The sequence below is a fragment of the Syngnathus leptorhynchus genome, chromosome 3 (assembly GCF_054491065.1).
Source record: "Syngnathus leptorhynchus isolate UIUO chromosome 3, UIUO_Slep, whole genome shotgun sequence".
Classification (NCBI taxonomy): domain Eukaryota; kingdom Metazoa; phylum Chordata; class Actinopteri; order Syngnathiformes; family Syngnathidae; genus Syngnathus; species Syngnathus leptorhynchus.
The window spans coordinates 8234424-8238033 of record NC_141197.1 but is presented as its reverse complement, the minus strand read 5'-3'; positions in this window follow the sequence as shown (position 1 = coordinate 8238033).

Genomic DNA, 3610 nt, shown 5'->3' with positions numbered 1-3610 from the left:
CCCGTGTGTCTGTTTTTTTTGTTTTTTTTGTTTTTTTTAATGAATAAGGGCAATACTTTTTGAGGGTAATCAAACAAAACAATAATTTCCTTTTTTCCCCCTGAACATTTCTGTCATGCAGGTGCCGAACTTTTTCGGAGGCTTTGTGGATTTGATTCAACAGTGTTCTCAACTGTACTATCTAATTAATTAATACTGTTTGTTTTTCCATTGGTACAATAGTTTTTTATTCTTTATGTTCTGCTATATGCACTCTATTTTCTCAATGTCATTCTTTGAAATGCTCAAGATTATCGTTTAGAATGTGGAATTTAGAATTGGTGGGAAATACTGCATTTTCACAATTTTCTCCCAATTTTTTGTTTATTTTCTATCAGATACCTGAGCTATAAATAATCTTCCATCATTATTTTTCATTGCTGCAGTTTAACATGAGTGAATGCAGCTAGTGAGAGTGGAAGTTGCCTGCCAGTTCTGATCTATTTTTGTCTTCGGAATATGCCTTTGTTTTGCTCTGGTGGGTCTTCAACCAATTTCCTCTTCTCTCGGAATCCTCATCTCTCCTCAGTGAAAACTCTTCTGGGAATTTAGAGATAAACTTCCGGGAAGCCACACACCTCACTCACTCACTCGTGTCTATAAAAATAGGCCGAATATTAAAACAGCAATTGAGAGTTGACAGCCATATGGATAGTTGATGTACGTCATGTTTTTAACAAATTATTCAACTGAACCTTGTACACATTACAGTACAGTATTGTAAGGCAATTACTACTTTTTGGTCATATAGTTGTGATCGTTTGATAAAGACTGATTGTGAGATGCTACCCAGTCCAAGTTGAGGCTGTTCATTTATGAGTCACTGATATATAAAACCCACTGCAAATATTTTCACACTCTGACTCACGCCTATAAACTATTCAACTTTTCACCTAATCTCGCAATGAAAGGATTTCCTCAGCTTCCTCCAAGGATAGGATATGCTGAAGTTACCGTGTCTCCTGACTTCAAAGTGTGAAATGAGCAAATTCAAAAAAGAAATATGAATTGATGCGAATGTCTGTGATAATGTGCAGTCCCAGGAAAATAGCTACCAATCAAGCAAGTTTACCTCAGATAACTTGGACAAATTGCATTATCACAAATTTGCAATGTCGAGAACTGAGATTAGAAAGAGGAGAACAAAAAAGGAAGCGCTTTGGGGCTCGCAAGGGCTCTGGCCTCAGCAATGTCTGTTTAAAATTAAACATATACATCTTGTTGCACTGACTCTACCTTGAATTTTCTTGGTGGTGTACACTAAACTTCAAATAACTTCCGTGCTTAGTTTTTGGTGACAGAGAACTTGTGTAATATGATCCATCTGTTTTGTACCACATCTGGTTCAGGGTCACAGCGAACTGGACACCATCCCAGGTGACTTTGGACCAGAGGCAGGATTCACCCGAGGATGGTTACCAGTACATATTTACACCTACAAACTATGAAACCGTAAATAAAAAAAAAAATAAGGATGAGTTCTCAATTGTTTTTGGATTAAGATGCAGTACAAACGTTTCCACAGTGCATACTTGGGCAAAAAGAAAATAAGAAGTGACATTCTGCTTCAGCTTTGTCCCGTGCTCCGAGTCCAATCCAAATGATTCATGACGTCGCTTATGGCAACACTAGTTGAAAACAACTCCAATTAATGTTATTTATTAGAACGGCCTTTTGTGGTGATGACACGTCCAATCATTGATGTTGAAAAACTGTTGCATGGTGAAACATCAATATTATGATGAAATTTACAAGGCTATTGTGGCTGTGACTCAGTTGGATGAGTTCTGTGAAGCAGTATGTAATCAGGATGTCATTTGAGTAGTCATGAAACACGATATGTACTTGCATAAACTCTAACCCTACAATCTCGTGCATACTTTTGTGATCTCAAGGCTGTATTATTGCAATTCTCTCTGCTCCGCAAAGTCTCAGATGGTAAAATGTATTTAATTGATCATACCCAGTGCTAACTTTATTGCACTAGTACACTGTAAAATGTAGAACAAAATTTCTAGTCCTTCTAAAATCAAACCCAAATGAATTATAAATCAACCTTGTGTCATTTTCATGTTTTTCATGTTCTGAAGGCAGTAGATGAGTAATGATAACGCACTTTCAAATTCACATCTACAAAAATATCCATCGCTTGCGTGTTCTCACCACCAAAATTAAAACCGCAGATTCTGAAATGATATTACAGCAAAACAAGATCAGAAAAAAAGCAGTGATCACCCGACAATATTGATGACTAATATCCTTGATTGTTGTGAATTCACCAATATATCTTCGAAGATACCAATAAGATTTAGTTGCTTGATATGGGCCGCTCAGGTTTTGACTTTCCGTGCCAAATAAGGCAGAAAAACAACATGTCGTACAAAAATATGCTCAACATTCTAAAGCCATGGTCAAGTTTATTTATGACCTAGCCGCCGAGAGGTTCCGACCTTACCGTGATGGACCACTGAACCAAATCCGTTCCCACCCCTAGACTGTCAAAAATATCTTGACATACATGTACATTTGTACACTTCCATCACTTGACTTGGCTCAGCTTTTATGTATTTCCTTGAAGCAAAAGCAGAGTTCTTGTTATTCTGTCATAGAGTCACTCAAACCTGTCCTCAAATGAACTATGTATTTTCCCCTAGGAACAAAAATGGGTTTAAGCGGCATGCTTAATGCATTAGGCAACAGCGCAATTGGCACTTTCTGTCATATAACTTTTACTGTCAATTGATTCACCTCCTGAAGCAGTTGAATTTGGACTGAGTTACTTTACATCTCTGCAGGTTGGTGATCCAGTCAGGTGTAGGTGTTGACTAGTTTACAAATCCTCACTTTTGGCATGAAATGTCGTCATATAGTTGGGGCTCTTGGTTATTTGATGTGTTCGCCTTTCAAAGTTAAATGATGGTTGTACATCTTTAATGGTTTTAATTTATTTGGTATTTAGAGATACAGGCGATAATATTCACATGTGGCAATTCCTTCAATGGCCCTAGTAAGTAAACCATTCTATTTTAACATTGTATATGGTATGAATTCATGTCCCCCCCCCCCGTGTCGTGGTAATAGAATTGTTCTTTTCTAACTTGTATTTTAAACTTGTGAAATGTCAAGTTGAAAAATGGCTACGTTTGGTAAATGGCTTGGAGAGAAAGACCTAATTTAAATTTCAGTGTAGTGTAGTCTGAGGTAACGTGATTGTTGTGGGATAGGTTAAATGATTATACAATAGAAAAAATAATAGAAAAGGCAGAGGTTTCTGGTAAGAGCAAAACATGCAGCCGGACAGGTCAGCAAATCTGGGGGGGGGGGGGCATGTTCATGTTGTTAGTGTTTTAAATTACAGAACCATGTTTTGCAATTAATTCCCTGATTTCCTAGTTTACTTGAGTGATGAATACTGTATACACACATACCCAATCTTTTCCATTACATTGTGTTGATAACGTTATGCCTCTTATCGCATTATCACGTGATACTTTTGATGTTTGGCATAAAATATTCAGATTAATAATGTGCCCTACATTGAAGCTTTAAAAAACAAAAATACACACTGGAG